This window comes from Haemorhous mexicanus, chromosome 5 (genome assembly GCF_027477595.1).
Source record: "Haemorhous mexicanus isolate bHaeMex1 chromosome 5, bHaeMex1.pri, whole genome shotgun sequence".
NCBI classification, from domain to species: domain Eukaryota; kingdom Metazoa; phylum Chordata; class Aves; order Passeriformes; family Fringillidae; genus Haemorhous; species Haemorhous mexicanus.
Window position 1 is genome coordinate 37,151,978 of NC_082345.1, and position 19,461 is coordinate 37,171,438.

At 43.3% G+C, this 19,461-nt stretch overlaps 1 long non-coding RNA gene across 1 annotated transcript; it reads left to right on the forward strand.

Annotated features, from left to right (window-relative positions):
* The first annotated feature begins 38 nt into the window (after positions 1–38).
* LOC132327565 (uncharacterized) lies at positions 39–19,160 on the forward strand. The gene is made up of 2 exons (XR_009486549.1): positions 39–300; positions 18,432–19,160. It is a non-coding gene; the product is annotated as an uncharacterized LOC132327565 (long non-coding RNA).
* The last annotated feature ends 301 nt before the right edge of the window (positions 19,161–19,461 follow it).

Here is a 19,461-nt window from a genome sequence, read left to right on the forward strand (position 1 = left end):
GCGGCCCCGCGGCGGGCAGGCCCCGCCGAGCTCGGCCCGGCAGTGGGAAGCGCTGCGAGAGCGGTGGGCCCAGAGAGCCTGGGCACCCGCCAGCGGCCTGCTCCGCTGCCGGCACCGCTGGGCGCTTTGCTGGGTCCCAGGCACAAAGCAGAACCCAGGTGGGCTTCTGCTGTAAGGAGAGCAAAATGATGCCATGCCCCAAAGGCATACAGCCGCTCTTTGAAGCTCCTAGAGATGCCACAATACAAACTCCATTTCTTTTATAATTCTGAACTCTGGGAAGCTGGAGAAGATGAAGCAGTAAGCCCTGTATTCGCTTCTGGCACTGTACACTGACACATACTCAGAAAATTCCTTATAACCACTTAAATACTCAGTGATGGTTATATTTAAAATCAACTCAGAGTTCTCTTTAGATTTAGTGCACCCAGGGAACCCCATCAAATTTGTCTTCTGTCTCCGTTTATTTCTTGTTTAATATCTGTCATAAAGCATGGAGTTTAAGTCACTTTCAGACTGAAAATATTTTACTTCTAATGCAGTAGTATATAGTTAGCGAAATTTTCTAGAAGGACAAAAGGAGAATCTGTTGATGAAGCGAGGTCATGCTTCTTAGACATTTTAAATGATAGAGATTTAAATTACTATGATGATTACAAAGTTGACTGTTCAAATGAAACAATCAGTTCCTTTGTCTTGGGACAGGATTTGAAATACTGAACATTAGTCATCAGTCATGTGAGGATTTAAACAAGCACTTAGCTTTATGCAATTTGAGTGATTAGTTCTGTTCAAGTGAATAGGACTGTGCAGAAGGTGTAAGATTTAGCACATCTCAAACCCTCAATTGTACAAAGCTTTAACATGTGATCCAAACAGTGATTTATTTCTTTAAGGCTGTTTCCTAAGGAACGCTGTTTATGCACTCACACATGTCTATCATCCAGTCTTTCCCTATCATGGGAGGAAGGGGAATGGTCACCTCCTTGTTGGCCAGTTTCAGTTAGTTCTTGAAGATGAGTGGAAATTTCAGAACCACGACAGGTTTTGCGTGTTTGCTGAAAATAGGTGACAAGGCACGAGAGAGATCTTTAACTTGCGCAGTGAAAGCAGCTGCAGGAGCTGGAATATTAAGACATTATAAAACCTTTATTTAGGTGAAAAAGAGAAAACATAATACCTAATTAACCCAGTTAGACAAAAAGGTTCAGCTAAAACTTATGATCAACCCAAAGGTAAGCCATTAGTAATTCAGTTTTGTTGGGTGTCCAGGTGTCTTGGTTTGGATAAGACAGGTGCCTGCTAAAGAAGGCAGGAGCTTCCCCTGAAATGGAGAATGCAAACCCTCCCCACCCCTCCAAATTGCTATGAATTTTAAATTAAGGGGCTCTCAGGCAAAAAAAAAAAAAAAAAAAAAAAATACGGGAGCAGGAAATAACAGTTCTTTAATAGGGAAGGGGGGAAAAACCATAAAATGATAAAACAAAAACAATGCAGTACACTAAAATGACAGAGTCAGAACTCAACCTGACACCCTGTTGGTCAGGGTGCTGGCAGCAGTCCAGTTGGAAAAGTGGCTGCAGTCCTCCTGAGGTGTCAGGTGTGGTTCTGTTGGAGCAGGGGGTCCTGTAGAAAAAGGGTGATTCTTCCTCCGCAGATCCGTGGAAGAAGAAGCAGCTGCTGTTCCTCTGGTGAATCCAGTGGAGAAGCTGTGCTGGTGTGTCAGAATCTCCTGATTATATCTGGATAGCAATGCTCGGCTCCTCCCTCTGGGCGGAGCATCTCACAATGGGATGTTACAGTTCTTATCAGCCATGCAGTGACATTCAATAGCCTCTTATCACGGGATGCCCCCTGCTGAGGGAGGAGTGATTGTGATCTCGCAGGGAGAGAGATAAGGGGAAATTGCCCACTTAACACCTAGACAACTGCCATACAGATGGTAATAGAATACATCCTGCCTTGCAATCCAGAACATAATCCACCCCTTATTCTATTTCCATCTGCATCACAATGAATCCTTACACACAGTTCTCACTTAAGACTAGGTTTCCCTGTGGTACACAACGGCTTTCTCCATCTTTCTGCATTACCCACCAAGTGTAACCAGGTCCTTGAGCAAAAACAATTCCACGGATGGGTTTGTCTTTGCCTGAGGTGGGAGTAATCCAAACAGTCTTTCCTAAAATACCTTTCATGTGTACAACAGGGACTTTATCTCCATCTACAGTGTGCAGGGGTTCAGACTGGGCAGGACCAGCTCGATTGATAGACCCTCTGGTGTTGACCATCCAGGTGGCCTTTGCTAAGTTCATCTCCCAATTTCTAAAAGTCCCCCCACCAAGTGCCTTCAGGGTAGTCTTGAGTAGTCCATTGCACCGTTCAACTTTCCCGGCAGCTGGTGCATGGTAGGGGATATGGTATATCCATTCAATACCATGTTCCCTGGCCCAGGTGTTGATAAGGCCGTTCTTGAAATGGGTCCCATTGTCCGACTCAATTCTCTCAGGGGTTCCATGTCTCCACAGCACTTGCTTTTCCAGGCCCAGGATGGTGTTCCGGGCAGTGGCGTGAGGCACAGGGTGGGTCTCCAACCATCCCGTGGTGGCTTCCACCATGGTCAGCACGTAGCGCTTGCCTTGGCGTGTCTGGGGCAGTGTGATGTAGTCGATCTGCCAGGCCTCCCCATACTTGTACTTGGACCACCGCCCACCATACCACAGGGGCTTCACTCTCTTGGCGTGCTTGATGGCAGCACACGTTTCACAGTCATGGATAACCTGAGAAATACTGTCTTTGGTTAAATCTACTCCTCGGTCTCGTGCCCACCTATAGGTGGCATCTCTACCTTGATGACCTGAGGCATCGTGGGCCCATCGAGCTAGGAACAACTCCCCCTTATGTTGCCAATCTAAGTCTATCTTCGACACCTCTATTTTTGCTGCCTGATCTACCTGTTCGTTGTTTCGATGTTCCTCATTAGCCCGGCTCTTGGGGATGTGGGCATCTACGTGGCGGACTTTCACAGGTAGGTTCTCCAACCGAGCGGCAATTTCTTTCCATTCCTCAGCAGCCCAGATTGGTTTTCCCTTACGCTGCCAGTTGGCCTTTTTCCACCTTTCCAGCCAGCCCCACAGAGCATTGGCTACCATCCACGAATCAGTATAAAGATAGAGCCTTGGCCATTTCTCTCTCTCAGCAATGTCCAGGGCTAGCTGAACAGCTTTGAGTTCAGCAAGTTGACTTGATCCACCTTCTCCTTCGATAGCCTGAGCAACCTGTCGTGTGGGACTCCATACGGCTGCTTTCCACTTCCGGTTCAACCCTACGATGCGACAGGAACCGTCAGTGAAAAAAGCGTAGCGTGTTTCCTCTGCTGGGAGTTGGTTGTATGGTGGAGCTTCTTCGGCACGTGTTACTTGCTCTTGTTCCTCTTCATCAGAAAGACCAAAATCTTCACCTTCCGGCCAGTTTGTAATTATCTCTAAAATCCCAGGGCGATTCAGGTTTCCAATACGGGTGCGCTGTGTGATGAGGGCAATCCATTTACTCCATGTAGCATCAGTGGCATGGTGGGTGGTGGGAGCCTTTCCTTTGAACATCCACCCCAGCACCGGTAGTCGGGGTGCCAGGAGGAGTTGTGCTTCCGTGCCAATCACCTCTGAGGCAGCTTGAACTCCTTCGTAGGCAGCCAAGATTTCCTTTTCTGTGGGAGTGTAATTGGCTTCGGACCCTCTGAAGCTTCGACTCCAGAATCCCAGTGGTCGGCCTCGAGTCTCCCCAGGCACCTTCTGCCAAAGGCTCCAGGACAAACCATGGTTCCCGGCTGCAGAGTAGAGTACGTTCTTTACCTCTGGTCCCATCCTGACTGGGCCAAGGGCAACAGCATGAGCAATTTCTTGCTTAATCTGGGCAAAAGCTTGTTGCTGCTCAGGGCCCCAGTGGAACTCGTTCTTCTTGCGGGTGACCAGGTAAAGAGGGCTCACGATCTGACTGTACTCGGGAATGTGCATCCTCCAAAAGCCTATGGCACCCAGGAAAGCTTGTGTTTCCTTCTTGCTAGTTGGTGGAGACATTGCTGTGATCTTGTTGATGACCTCAATGGGAATCTGACGCCGTCCATCTTGCCACTTTACTCCCAGGAACTGGATCTCTCGAGCAGGTCCCTTGACTTTTTTCTTCTTGATGGCGCAACCGGCTTCTAGCAGAATCTGGATGATTTTCTTTCCTTTCTCAAATACTTCCACTGCCGTGTTCCCCCACACAATGATGTCATCGATGTATTGCAGATGTTCTGGGGCCTCACCCTTTTCCAGTGCAGTCTGGATCAGTCCATGGCAGATGGTGGGGCTGTGCTTCCACCCCTGGGGCAGTCGGTTCCAGGTGTACTGCACGCCCCTCCAGGTGAAAGCAAACTGAGGCCTGCACTCTGCTGCCAGAGGAATGGAGAAAAACGCGTTAGCAATGTCAATGGTGGCATACCACTTTGCTGCCTTGGACTCCAGCTCGTACTGGAGTTCCAGCATGTCTGGCACAGCAGCGCTCAGTGGTGGAGTCACTTCATTCAAGCCACGATAGTCCACAGTCAATCTCCATTCTTTGTCAGACTTGCGCACAGGCCAGATGGGACTGTTAAAGGGTGAGTGAGTCTTGCTGACCACCCCTTGGCTCTCCAGCTCACGGATCATTTTGTGGATGGGGATCACGGCGTCTCGATTCGTCCGATACTGCCGGCGGTGCACCGTCGAGGTGGCGATTGGCACTCGTTGCTCTTCCACATTCAAGAGTCCTACTGCGGATGGGTTTTCTGACAGTCCAGGCAAGGTGTTCAACTGCTTAATGTTCTCTGCCTCTACAGCAGCTATGCCAAAAGCCCATCTGAGTCCTTTTGGGTCTTTGTAATAGCCATTCCGGAGGAAGTCTATGCCTAGAATACATGGGGCCTCTGGGCCAGTCACAATAGGATGTTTCTTCCAGTCTTTCCCAGTCAGGCTCATCTCAGCTTCCAAAAGGGTCAATTGCTGTGATCCCCCCGTCACCCCGGCAATGGAAACAGGTTCGGCCCCCACATGTCCCGATGGTATCAGGGTACACTGTGCACCAGTATCCACTAAAGCATCGTACCTTTGTGGTTCTGATGTGCCAGGCCATCGGATCCACACCGTCCAGAAAATCCGATTTTCCCGTGCCTCTCCCTGGCTAGAGGCAGGGCCCCCCTAACCCTGGTTATTATTTCTTCCCTGGGCATACATGGTAGAGGTACCCTCAAGGGGATCTGACGGATCATACTCAGCAGCTCGGTCATGGGAGGTTGAGGCTACCTTCACTTTACTGGAGTTCTCTCGGTTAGTGTTTCCCTCCTTGAGTTGACGCACCCTTGCTGCCAGGACTGAAGTGGGTTTTCCATCCCACTTTCCCATGTCTTCCCCATGGTCCCTCAGAAAGAACCACAAGTCAGCCCGTGGGGTGTACCCTCTCTCTCTAGGTGGAAAATGTTGGGCTCTAACTCTGGGGCCTGTGACTCGCACTGGTGCAATATGGGAATTGTTCCTTCTCACCGCCTCCCTCATCTCCCTCATCTCCTCTCTGAGTTCTTGGACCACGGCAGAGACATGAGCTTGCATGGGGCCATTGATCATACTTTCATAATTTCTAAGTTTGTTTGCCACAGAACCCACTGTCTCTCGGTTGGTATCAGCATTGATCGTTGCAATGAAAGTGGTGTATTGAGATGGCCCCAGATTTGCCAGACTCCACAGCATCTGCCCTGTGCACCTGACCTGGTCGGGGTCATTATCATGCTGTCCATCTCTCCCAAAGAGTACCTCCAATACTGCCACTTCCCTCAGCTGTTGGATCCCTTCCTCAAGAGTCTTCCAGCGCATTCTGTGGTGCTGCTCCTGCATTCTTTCCCTGTGGACAAATCTCTCTCTGACACTTGTTAAAAGCCGCTCCCAGAGGGAAAGGGACCCTGGCTCCCTTACAAAAATCTGATTGATACCGGAGTCCTGAGTTAAGGGTCCCAGATTCCTTGCCTCACCACCATCCAGTTGCACACCTGTACCCATAAGGTCCCAGACCCGAAGTAGCCAGGTTGTATAAGCCTCACGTCCCCGTCGTACAATGTCTTTGTGTAGATTACGGAGACTTTCGTAAGTCAGGGACTCGGTGATGATTGCAACCTCTGGCTCCCCTGTGGGTTGTGAGGGCCCTCCCCTATCTGGGTGCTCTGCTTTTGTTTTAGATCTCCTTGTTTCTACAGGGGCAACTGCTGCTGGCTGTGACTGCCTCTGCAGTTCAGCTGGAACCTGGACAGTTGTAACATCTGTGGGTTCTGCTGCTGCACTATTAGATTCTCTCTCTTCAAAGCAGGGGGAGGGCTCTGCACCAGCTGGGGAAGTGTACTCCTTCAGGATCTGGCCTATCTCACGCATCTCCTTCACCAGACCCCCCACCCAATCTGGGTGGTTCACATCTGGCACGGGCTGTGGGGTAGGAGTAGGCTCTGGGGCAACAGCATCCCTGGACTCTGGTGGCGTGTTAGGTTCTGATGCAGGTGTCAGGGTAGTTATCCAGGTTAGTCTCTCTCTCTCTCTAAATGCTAAATAGAACAGGCCTATCAGCAACACCAGCCACTGTATGATATCATTAATGTTTAGATTGGATCTGAACCCTTCAAAAACTGGTGGGGTGGACCCAAAGAGGTGATTAAAGGGTTGGGAGAAAATTTCCCCTGGTGTAATTTCCTTACAGCAGGTGCCATTATTAAAGTAACCCCAAAAACACATAGTTAAGGTGTGATAGCTGTGAATCCATGTGCCTGCCTTCCAGAGGAAGTTAAAAATCCATGAATTCCTCACCTTATTCACCCATAAAACAAACCGGATAATAGCCACAGTAGCCTTGGTTATAGGACCCATGTTAAGATAAGGGCCTACAAATGGGAGAGATACAGCCATGATCACGTGCCACCCAAACCAGGGTAAACTGGACCACATGGTGTCACTTGATGAGGTTTGTATAGCCACACAAAAATTAGATTACTCAAGAACTGTTATTCCCTTTTTGTTTATTTGCCCTCGAGCCCCACGTTGGGCGCCAAAAATCTGTCTTGGTTTGGATAAGACAGGTGCCTGCTAAAGAAGGCAGGAGCTTCCCCTGAAATGGAGAATGCAAACCCTCCCCACCCCTCCAAATTGCTATGAATTTTAAATTAAGGGGCTCTCAGGCAAAAAAAAAAAAAAAAAAAAAAAATACGGGAGCAGGAAATAACAGTTCTTTAATAGGGAAGGGGGGAAAAACCATAAAATGATAAAACAAAAACAATGCAGTACACTAAAATGACAGAGTCAGAACTCAACCTGACACCCTGTTGGTCAGGGTGCTGGCAGCAGTCCAGTTGGAAAAGTGGCTGCAGTCCTCCTGAGGTGTCAGGTGTGGTTCTGTTGGAGCAGGGGGTCCTGTAGAAAAAGGGTGATTCTTCCTCCGCAGATCCGTGGAAGAAGAAGCAGCTGCTGTTCCTCTGGTGAATCCAGTGGAGAAGCTGTGCTGGTGTGTCAGAATCTCCTGATTATATCTGGATAGCAATGCTCGGCTCCTCCCTCTGGGCGGAGCATCTCACAATGGGATGTTACAGTTCTTATCAGCCATGCAGTGACATTCAATAGCCTCTTATCACGGGATGCCCCCTGCTGAGGGAGGAGTGATTGTGATCTCGCAGGGAGAGAGATAAGGGGAAATTGCCCACTTAACACCTAGACAACTGCCATACAGATGGTAATAGAATACATCCTGCCTTGCAATCCAGAACACCAGGGAACTTTCAAAGAAAAAGAAAGCAACTCTAAATCGATTTCCAGTGTGGGTATTATCTAAGTCTGCTACTGAAAATCTGTGTTTTAATATGAATGCCATTAAATAGGTATTTTTAACATGTATAAAACTTACATTTTGGAAGCATGCTTTCTTAGGTCCTTTAAAATTCATCCTCATTTGAATGTTCATCTGCTGCATGATCCTCCTGGAACTGAAAGCAATCATCCTAGAGGAGCCTGTAAGCCAGGGATATGCCTACATACATGTATCTTTCTGCCTTCTATTAGCAAAAGAGGACAATAACCACCATTTAGTGATAAGTTTGCCTGGAAGAGAAGGTTAAAGGCTTTGTGCTGCTTGCTCCCTTTGCTTTCTAGCATAAAAACAGGAATAAGAGCTAAGAGGTTGTAGGCTGTGTACCGTTGTAGGAGTTATTTGGAACATAAATAGCACAAAACAAGACGGAAAAAAAAAAGATACCAGAATGGAAAAGAAACCCCTCAGGTAAGATACTATACTTTTACAAAAAGTCCCAGTACTAACAATATGCCTATTTAGTTTTACTGAGCACAGAGTACTTTAAAATGGTAATATATCTCAGATTTCAAAAGGAGTACATGGTTAGAATCTGCCAGCACCACCTACAAACTCTTGTGTTCACTTCCTTTTTGTTTGTGAAATAATTGCACCTGTGGAATGTAAGGCATTTGTTTGGTGGCCTTCTTTTTTTTTTCTTGTTAACCTGATTTTGCACCAGTGTGAGGACTCTTATAGGGAAAAATCGGACGCAGAGAAATTAAGCATGTTTGCAGGTGAACCACTCTTCTCTTAGCAGAAAGAGCATCTCATAAAAAGCTGGCAGGATTGTACTCATCTATATATAGGGCATTTTATTATTTCCTAATAGAAGGAAAACTATTTGGATTTTACAGAGATCTAAGTAGTTTATTTCACAGTCATTCTACGAATTCTACACAGATTATGTGTTGTGTATCTTTGTAGCAACAAGATTCTTGCAACTACAAAATCTTTTACATGGGCATTTAGTGAGGCTTTAAGGGATTGAGAGTCTCACTAGCTGACCTCCTCCACTGGGGCTGCTTTGACCTCATTGCAGGCTTTGCTGTCAGCTGCTGCTGTGACCTGCTCATCTCCCACAGATCAGCCACATGCCATGCTCCTCTCTCTCAGTTTTCTAGAAACAGTGAGGGTATGGCAGCAGGATGTAGCACTGTAAGGAGTGTCTCTGACAGCATCTCCAGTTGTTTATTCACTTTGTGACAGGAGCACAAACCTTGTGTATATTACATGGCTCCACAGGGAGGAGGGCTGGAAGGGAATGGCAGGAGGTAGACAGAGGTGAGCTGAGCAGAGCCAATGAGTTGGGCTGAGGAGAGCAGCAATGATTCTTTGGAAATTTGCCAGCGTGGAGCATAGTACCAGACTGCAGTCCAAAACCTGCAGTACAGAACCCGTGTGTCAGTCCACTGCCCACCAACACTGTCAGGCTGATGCAGTCCAACCCATGAATTTTAAATTTAAACATATTTGTTACTTGAATGCTCACACTTTATTTGGCAACAGGGGAGTCAAATATATTGAAGATTTTTGTGACTTAGGTGCTTCCATGGGATTTGTTTTTTCTGGGATTTTATGTAGTTTGGAATCTAAAACAGCAAGTGACTGGACTTCCATGTGAAGTCATGATGTTTTCCTCTGCTCAGATCTTGTCCTCTTTGAAATGAAATTCACATGTAAGTTCAGAAGGTAAACATTCAGAGAGGACAGCATTTTAGCTTCCGCTTAGCACGGAATTATGTAGCTGCCAAGAGTGTAAGGCAACAACAAAGAGTCAAGGTCAGTATGTTAACAAGGCCAGCTGTAATGTGGCTCTAAATTTCCTTCTGTTTGAAAAGGAGAAAAAATGGTCTCAGTGGAAAAATAAAGGGAGAAATAGCGACATTATCTTCCTCATGTATTATCTAAAACATTAATAGAAAGATAAGACCTATGGCAAAATACAATCTGTTACTTCTATATATATTGTCATAGGAAATAAAATTATTGTGAAAGTAAAGGAACATTTAGGGGAAATAAAAAGAAACATTCTTCTACATAGTCCTTAATCACATTTCAAAAGATCCACGCCTTTACCAAAATGTCCCAGTTTGCAATTGATTGTACTTCGTAGGATTTTGTGTGGTTTTTTTAGCAGAGTGGATAATTTTAACTAGGGAACAGATTTGTTCGGATTTCATGCGTGATAAACAAAGCAAATTCTCTAAAGTTTTTACTTCAGACAGTAAAATCATCTCTTCAGAAGGACGTGTTGGTCTTGTACACTTTTGTATCTTTTGAAAATCAGTGGATTCCTTCACTAGAAAGTATGAAGTATGTCAGGAAAGAAGATACTGACATCCCTTTTTGATGGTAGATTTTATAATCTGAAAGGTCTAGGATAGCAGAATATAGTTCTCATATTACATTTCGCAACTGATGCATGTTTGATGATAAAGTGTAATTAGCTAATGGATCCCATTATTTCTGAGGCTTGCTTTCACGGATTGTATTCATCCAGGCAGCAGCTGAAGAGTTTTCTAAACTCAATTAGTGCAAGAATGCTGTGGCCAATGGAAAAATGTTTGATGCATGCCAGAAAACAAATCTTCCCAGCTCTTGGAAATATGTTCTGAAAACAAATATGGATCACACAAGATTTTCATAGCAATAAATATTTTTTTCTTAAAAATATATTTGAAATCTAAAGCAAATTTTTTGGTTTAATTATCCTTCTCAAATGAAGCTCTGTAGCATAAGCTCTGGAACATAAGGATGTGAATTATCCTGATTGGTGTGAATACTGTCTCCCATTTACAGGTTAAAAATGCTAATGTTGCATTGAGATTGAGAGCATGAGACAATTTGTAATGTAGAAATTAACACAGTGATAGGCTCGTTCACAGTGAAATTCAATGCATGTAAATAATTAGCAATACAATAGTTTACTTAGGACCAGGCTTAGCATTGCTATTTGGGAAAAATCACAATTAATGATTGTCTTGACTTTCATTTTGAATGAATAGGCTAGGTCTTTCAGTACAATAAACAGTAGAAATACAAAGCCCATCTTGTATCGGAACATACAGACAAAGATTAAGGCTCACTGTTTTAGCTCTGTTACCTGAGTGGTTGCTGAAATCTGAAAAAAGTTGGGACTTAAATTTGCAACGTGCATCCTATTTACAATGGCTGGAAGTTTGTATAATCAGTTAACACACTAACTTTCTAGATGGAAAGTTATGGCTCATTTTAGAATCTGTCTATATGAGAGAGACTAAAATTAATGATCTAGGATTTAGACTTGGAATATATATGGTCGATCTCTCTTGCAGCATACAAGGCTTTAGTGAAATCTATGATAGCAGATTAGAATTACTTAAAACTCTTCTCCTCTGCATTCACAGAAGCTGCTTTTAAGTATGTGTGCGTGAGCTCACACACTCACACTTTAGTATGTCAACAGGAATCAAAGCTGCAAGAAGCTGACCTGGCAACAGGCCAGTACCCCCAAGCTACACGAATAAGCAAAGAAGTAAATAGAATCACGTTCATGAAACAATTTATTTTTTTAGAACAGAACGGCATCTCCAAGCTTCCTGCTGTATTTTGCTGCCCCTGGAGGCTGCTTCTCAGTTTAGTTCCCATTTTTAGAAACTAAACACAGCAGGGTCCAGTGGGATCCAGCTGCCCTCTCTCAACTCCTCTGCAGAAAGAGAAGTCCTGGGTCTTAACTTCTGCAGGGCTATTGGGATCCTTTCTTATATTAAAGAAATATGAGGAAGAGTGACTGTAGAAATAGACACCTATTTCACACCTACAATACAAGCTTTTTGCTCCAGTTGGCTTAATTATGTTCAGATTGCAAATACAGTACTGTACTCCATAATCCATAGGTCTGTACTTCTCTTTAAATCACACATATGATAAATATATACAGAAAGTTTCTGACTTCTAATAGATAAAGAGGTGCAACCATTGTTATGAACTACAGAAAAAGACTAAAATATGCGCACATTTACTTTGCTGAAACATCAGTCATGGTTTAGAGCAGAAAGAGATAGGCTTCTGTGAAGTTATATTAATATCTACTGAGGTAATTTCTATTTCTGATTTTGAATGTTTGTTGTTTCAAGTGAAACATTTTCCATTGCCTGTGGTAAGAGAGCAGATTAGGCAGAAGTATCAGAGCTCGTGAACTGTTGTGTACTTACTGACCCACCAGAGAACTGAGACATTTTCTTCAGAAACTGGAGCAGTTGAACTCTAAAGGAGAATGAACCCTTTTGGCAAGGCTTTCTAAGGGCTCTGGATGGAAAATCTTGTGTTTATGAAACAGAGAGAGCAGACAGAAACGTAGTGACTGTTTAGCTTGTAGAATTAAGGGAAAATAATAACACATTTTATTCACACAGAGCTGAACACAGCTAGCTTATCTGGACACTGCATGCTGTCAGGAGTCATGGAATTGTTAAACGCAGCAGAATGCCTGTCTGGTGTAGGATTGACAAAGTGGTTGTTACCAATTACCAGCTGTAGCTCTTGAACTGAAACAATCCTCAATGCCTTGTTACATGTTAATAGTTGATGCATTTTAAAGTAATCTATCCATCCTCACCTAGCCCTTTGTTCAGAGACCGCAGAGAAGTCGTAGAGTCTGGTATCTTCAAATGATTCTTCCATAGTTCATTCCTCCACTGTTCCCAAGAGAATCTAGCCCATAATATCTACACACTAGGAGATCTGCACAGTTCACAGAAACACAAACACATGCAGTATTACAACACACGTATTAAAGTGACATTTTTTTACAAGATCAAAAACAGATAGAAAAAATGAGGGGCTTGGGAAAGCTTTTACTGAATAAAAATGTCTGTGGAGGCTTGCTCATATGTGGGCCTGTGAATAACACTCAGGAGACTGTAAACTTTAGACAAGCCAGATGGTTAGACAGCAAACCAGATGCTCTTATTTATGAAGACAAAGTTCACATTTTGTAAGGTACTTTGTTCTTCTAGAGAAGGGTTCACACACAAAGTGAAATAATTATATGTGTGTCCTATGATGATTGACTGGAACATTCATACAAATAAAATCTCATCCCGTAGTCCATTGTTCTTTCAGTACCTGAAGGAATGACCTGAAGTTGTGTCAGGGGAGGTTTAGGTTGCATATTAGAAGAAGGTTTTTCGCCCAGAGGGTGGTTGGACACTGGAACAGCCTGCCCAGGAAAGTGGCAGAATCACTGTCTCTGGAGGTGTTTAGAAGAGTTGTAGATTTGGTACTTGGGAAATGTTTTAGTGTTGGGTTTGGTAGTATTGGGTTTATAGTTGGACTCAATGATCTGAAAGGTCCTTTCTGACACAGATGATTCTGTGATTTTATGGTTAGTGTCTCTCATTTCACACATGAAAGGCACAGTTGATCCTGGCTTGCAAAGTCTTGTCACATGAAGGAGTTTGGAGTAAGGTAAGTATAGAAATACAAACTCTGGTGATTTTATACCACACAAAAATCAGTGGCTAGATTGGAAACGAATGCCAGATTTCAAAAATGTTTAAAATATATATGAGATGTAGATGCCTAAATCTCAAGGGAATACAAAACCTCTGCCTTTAGGTAACTTAGAAGCCTGAGTTCTGTTTTCAGAAGGACATAGATTCATAGTTTATATCTAATTAACAGTTAAGCTTTTAAAGTACCTCTGCCTTTGGTAATTATGACTTCTGTTGATTATCATTTGAAATCTTTGGAACATTTATTTTCCATCTAGCATGCTGTCTGTATTAAGGGGAGTAAGCCTTTCTGTTCTACCAATTCTATTATTTTGAGGGGTTTGAAAGGAAACAGGTCAAGTATCTCACAGACACACCAGGGTTGTGCTTGGGACAAATACATTAGGGTATTAAGGGTTTAAAAAATGTATTCCATTGGATTTAAAGAGGCTCTGAACTGTTATTCTTAGTTATTCTTATATAAGCATTTTTCCTTTTTTTTTTTTTTAAGATTGGGGTTAAAAGCTCTTCAGTTCTGTTTATTATGCATTCTGGACTTAGTTGCTAGTTGTTTATTTGAAGAGTTAAAGTATTTTGAAAACAAGGTCCCATATAATCTCTACCATGTAATTCCATTCCATGGCCAGCAGCATTTTCGATAGGTAAACCAAAACCATAACTTTTCACAATCTTCTGTCATCCCAAATGATCTTTAATGGTAATTATATTGTTTTGTCTCTTCATATTGAGCTGATATAAATACTTTTTTATCCATAGACAGCATTCAGTTTCAGATCTTTTGATGTTCAATTTGACTGTACTTAGTGTTTATACCTTTTTCACTAAAATTGTAGAAAACTTGAAATTTTCTGTATTGTATTAATTTTTGAAATTTTATTCATATGTAACAGAAATAATATTAATGTGCTTTAATGACATACTAAAATGTGATACAGCAATTTATAATTTTGAACAAAATATTCTGCAGTTAGTTGTATGTCATGATCTTGATTTGCCTTTCAACAGCTCAAAAGTCAAACCATCATTTGTGCAAAAAGAAAAAGCGACCATTTCTCTTTGATCTCATGCTGTGCATGCATGAATTTGCTCTATGCAGTGATGAAATCCTCTGAATACAAAGACTTAAACAAACTAACCTATAGTTGTGACTGAACATGCACAGAGTCCTTGCCTTCAGCATCAGGAGCTGCAGTTTTAATTTAACAATTTCATTCAGTGCCTTTATTGATTGCTCACAATGAGGCCATTTGGAAACCGTAGCAACAGAAATCTTGCTTTATGTAGAGCAATGCCAGTGCAGGCTTGCCTGCTTAGAGGTTGAAGTGCACAATTTATCTAAATTCTTCATGTTCCTGTTAATGTCTGCGAGTTTGGATTTCAAATTTGTTGGCATATGTCCCTGAATTATGATGTGACAGTTGTTCAATAGGTAGCTGTGATCCAAACAACATAACACTGCTTTAAAGAATGTATGCAGTTATTCTTTCCCAAATGTCCAAAAGAAACAGCTACTTTATGGGATGTTCTGAGAATGAAAAATAAATCTCAAAATGCATTTTCTTTCAGCTATTCCTGCATTAACTTTCCAGAGGAAAGGCTGGGCAGAGGGTTTCACTTGAACAACACTATAAGGAGCTGTTGGTGATTTCACATGCGACTCTTGCATAACCATCTAGTGATCAGACCTCCAGTTGTTCTAATCTGATCTAGATTTGAAATCAGTTCACTTAAAGTGACCTTTGCAACTTCTGTCATCTGCTTGGAGTCCTGTAGAATGCTTTCTACTGAAGGCTTCCTCAAACACAACTGGAAACCCCAGTCAATGATCTATTTAAGCATATTCCACTCCACATATGTATTCCTTCCATCTCTTACCTCCTTGCTAATTCTCTCTGAACCCTTTATCCCTTTGTCTCTCTTTGCTTTGTCAGAGGGTTGTGACAAGCAGCCTGGAACAGACTCAGTGCTGATCTAAATGTGTGTGGGTGGCAGGAGATGGGGAGGGCAAAGCTGGCTTGTGTGCAGCCCAGTGTAGCTGTGAGTGTCCTTGTGGTATGGAGAGCGGGAGCACACTGGTTGGCACTAATGCCAGCTGCCATGGGGAGTGAATGCTAATGTTCCTGTGTCTTTTTCATCACCACCAAGCAAAACGTGCACCTCAAACATAGTGGAAAAGCTACAGTGAAGTGTGTTTGTACTAACTCAAATCTGTCACTACTTATCTGTACTAAAGAACAACTAGAAATCAGCTGATTTGTACTACTGTCACAGACTCAAAAATAATGCTTTAAAAAATACTGCTGCAAACTTCAACGTGGATCCCAAAAGCAATGGTTTTCAATGTGACTTTGTCAGGGAGCAGGAGGACTGGAATAGCTCCTTGAGCAGGGAAGAGTTAGGAGCTGAGCATGACCCCAGCACAGGCAGTGCCTCACCAAATGGGCACCATCCTATGGGGTCTGAGCTGGGGGCTGGTGTCATTGTCCATTTCACAATTTTATTTTAGTTTGGTTTTCCAAGCATGGCTTACTTTTTGATTTGTCTGTTTCTGAAAATCCTGCAAGCCCTGCACAACACCCACTTACCAAAATTAATACTTACTGGCTTGAACTGTTAATTAATACTAACTGGCATTAAGATAACTGAAGAATTTATTTGTAGTGAAATTGTCTCTAGAGGCCTCCACCACCCTAAAGTGTTTGCTGTGTTCTCCTTAGGCACATGCATCCGGCGTCACCCACAACCAAGAGACTTGAAAAGAAACAGGAACCCGCCAAGGGTGGGTGGGGACAGAAGCTGTGGGGCTGCCAAAGGGAGCTGGTAAAGGACAAGCAGACAGTGAGAAGCAGAGCTGGTCTGAGCCCTCACCTACAGCCACCTTCACTGAATTCCACTCCCCATGAGAGTTTAGATTCCTCCATTGGCAAATTGTCATAGACACTTGTGTGCATTTTTTTTTTCCTTTTCCTGGGCTTCATTCACAGCAGGTTATTTCTGCTACCCTGGTAGAATGGAAGGAAGCCTCAGCTGTTGTGTTTCCCCTCCATCTTGCAGCCCTGACAGAACCCTGGCTGTGCCAGCTTGACTTGCACACTGGGGGCTCTCTCTGCCTGTAAAGAGATTAGGGGGGATTAGGGTTCTTGCTTGTAAGTTGCTCTACAACACTGAAACATGTGCCTTCCTGTACAATCTATACCCACTTCTGTATTTAGGATTCTTTAGCCTATGTATTGAATTTTTTTTTTCACACACACACAGAGATACGTGTGTCTTGGTTTGACACAGTTATGATCCAGCTTCACTAGTTTGCTAAATCTGCTTTGTGGCACTCCAGCAACACAGAGCAACTGTAAACTCTGCTTAATTGAGCAATTAAACTTTATGACCACTCTGAATCCCTGAAGCAGTAAAAGGCAGGCAGAGTGCACTGGGAAATCTTGCCCATCATTTGGAAAAACTAAGGAAGCACAAACCTCCTCAAACCAGCCCTCACCCCATGCAGAGGCACTGAGCATCACCTCAGGTCCAGCAGGGCTACGCTGGCAGCAGGGTGTCCAGAGGACAGGCGTGTGCAGAAATTAGGCAGAGTTTACCTTTGCAAAAATGCAGGCATAGCCTTTTCTTTAAAATGTGTTTTTCATTGTCTGCAATGGAAGTCCACTAAAGATAATGGTGCTTGAGATGTAAAAATTGCACCCTGATCTCATCAAACCCTTGGACTATGTGTGAACACAGAAGACCTGGAATCTGTGGTGATGTTTATAGTATCAAATCTTATTTTTCAGGAGCACTGTTGATGAAAAAAAATTTTCTTTAATTCTGGTGACCCAGCTAGAAGAATAACTACTGCTAGCAGTCTCATTACCATTCTCTTAGTCTTTCTTGGAGAGTGTTGCAGTCGTTATTTTCTATACAAAAACAAAAGGAGTAGTCCAAGCACAGGAGGCAGGACTGGGAGCATTGCTGATCCCAGTATGGGCTCTGAGTCTACTCCTGACTCACTGGCCGACCTTAAACCAAAGTCCTAGATTTAAGCACTGCTTCTTTGGCAAAGCTGAGGTCTGGGCTTGAAGCTTGCATTTTAGACCTACCCCTTCAAATGTTTTCTCTGTTTGGTTGAAACAGTTCTTCCAGAGGCAGGGTGTTAAGTATTCCTGGAAGGGGTTAAGTGGGTCTGGCTGTTTGATTCCCTCAGGAAATGGGAGCTACATTCTAGAGAAAGAGTGGGCTGTGCATGGCTCTGAACTTCTCACAGAAAGGCTCAAGATGAAATACATAGAGATTGTAACTGGAATATGACGTTATTGCTAATATGTTTGTCAGCAAAAACCAGCTCTAGGATGAAGAGCTTTTTATTCTTAAGCAGGAAGATTTAGTTTAAGATTATGTAAGTAAAACACCCACACAAAACCTGCTATTTGTTTTTCTCATTCCATTCACATTAAAAAAATATTCTATTATAAAAGACTGGCGTTGCACTTACTCTTAGGAGTGCAAGTAGCTGGAAATGTCCCTTTTAAATTTTGTGGCTGCTTAGTTACCACAGCTTCTTGCTATCCAAATAGACTCACTCTGTCAGGGCTTCGAGATGGGGAGAGATAAACACAAGGAGCAGTTGTGGCTTCCTGCCACCAGCCCTGCTCAGAAAGCAAGAAAGCAATAGCAGATGAACTGTTGCTGCAGCAGCGGTGGGAAGTTGTGGCCTCAAAGGAATAGGGGAGAAAAAAATCCAACCAAATATCCTGAGAACAGGATAGATTATGTCAAATAACGTGCTCTCTTCTAGTCCTACTTTGCTTAGTCAACAGTTTTAAGGCAGCCGTTACTCTGCCAGGAAATAGTCCATGTAGATATGCTTAGAAAGTATCAGGTTTGAGGTAGTGCAGTGGGATATTCTGTATGCAAGACTTACTATGGTGGCAGCCAAATCAAAAATTATGTGATATAGTAATTTATCAGCTGTAATTGTTGCATGAGTTATTAAATGTTATTGTCAGGTGTTGAGTTTTGTTACCTGACCATGTATTTTCCTTGTTTGTTCAGTTTTGGAAACTGTAAGAAGAAAGAAACAAAGAAAATTACCTGATGGGAGAGAAAATGAGAGAAATGGGAAAAAATCCCAGACAATCAAGTTGAAGGCCAAGAGCTCCAAAAAGAGGCAAGATCCAAAACATGAACAGCTCTCAAGCAAACCAGCCTTTCCATTCCCTCTGGTGGGATGTGGAGCAGGCAGTTTTCCCATCAGAAACTGCAGGACTCATTTCTGCTGTCGTAGGGCTTTGTAACAAGAGTTTAATCAGACACACTTCTGCAGAGTGGGGGAATAACAGTGGTCGTTTGTTGTTTCTCTAACTTTCAGCAAGGTTGCATGGGCTGCAGCTGACTGCTGCTAGCAGGAGCTAAGCCCAGCCGTGTTTCACACCAAAGGAAGGTTACACAATGCTGTGGGTGGCAGAGTATTTCTGGGAGGCCCACTTTGCTGCGGACTTTTCTTGCATCACTTCCTGAAATAGAGATTGACTGATGTGATATATTCTTACTTTTAGTCGTTTGGGTTTTTTTTTTCTCAAACTACACTTTATACTTGCCTGCTGTTTGCAGAGTTGCCTTTTGAAGAGAAGATCATAAAGGCTCAAATCAAGGTGCACTCCTTGATTTGATTTTAACATGAGTTCTCCCTGATTCGTCCGTTTTTTTTCTCTGTTCTTCTGGCATCTCAGAATGGAAACTCTGCCAAAGCACTGAATAAAAAGGGAATTATATCCTCTGCAATATTTGTCATAATTTTAATTCACTTTACTTCGGGCTGTCCTCAACTTGTGCTTTCTTAATGTGCTACAGATTTCAGAGTTGACAGTGGGTAACTGTGAGGAGCTAAGAGTTGGTCAACATGCAGCTAGGGTTTTAACTCTCAGGAAAGTGTAGGAGGTAGTTTAGAATTTAAGTTGTTTTGCTGTTTTTTTTTTCCATGGGAAAAAAGATACCTCTTCTCTGTCCCTTGTGCATGGGAGAAATGTGAAAGAAGGGAGGTCTGGCAATTTCCTGCTTTCCTGCTTAGCAAACCCATGACAGC